This window comes from Leptonychotes weddellii, unplaced genomic scaffold, assembly GCF_054177405.1.
Source record: "Leptonychotes weddellii isolate Sample4059 unplaced genomic scaffold, ASM5417740v2 HiC_scaffold_109021, whole genome shotgun sequence".
NCBI classification, from domain to species: Eukaryota; Metazoa; Chordata; class Mammalia; order Carnivora; family Phocidae; genus Leptonychotes; species Leptonychotes weddellii.
The window spans coordinates 1-366 of NW_027686255.1; the positions used below are offsets into that span (position 1 = coordinate 1).

A 366-nucleotide genomic window follows, 5' to 3' on the forward strand; every position below is an offset into this window, starting at 1 on the left:
CTGAGCAGGGAGCCCAATGCGGGGCTTGATCCCAGGACCCTGGGATCATGACCTGAGCCGAAGGCAGACGCTTACTGACTGAGCCACCCAGGTGCCCCTCAAGTCAGTGTTTTACTTGGTAAACATGTCTGAGACCATGCATCCCTGGCTGCTAAGCACCATGGCGAACAGGGCTAGAAAGGTAACAGCTTTATTTTGAGCAGGGGGCAAAGACAAGGCAGCACTTTATAGCTACATTGTAACTAGATCCTGCATCACTACTAACGTTCTTCCTGATTGTTGTCCACTGACAGTTCCTCCGAATGAGAAAACCAAATCTTCATTCTGCATCCAGAATCAACACATTCTTCCAGTCAGAAAATTGTC

General features: G+C 48.9%; 1 non-coding gene across 1 annotated transcript; it reads right to left on the reverse strand.

The window, feature by feature from the left end:
• Positions 1 to 124: 124 nt before the first annotated feature.
• On the reverse strand, positions 125 to 255 carry LOC145718111 (small nucleolar RNA SNORA63). Its single transcript, XR_014141588.1, has one exon. It is a non-coding gene; the product is annotated as a small nucleolar RNA SNORA63 (small nucleolar RNA).
• Positions 256 to 366: the final 111 nt, after the last annotated feature.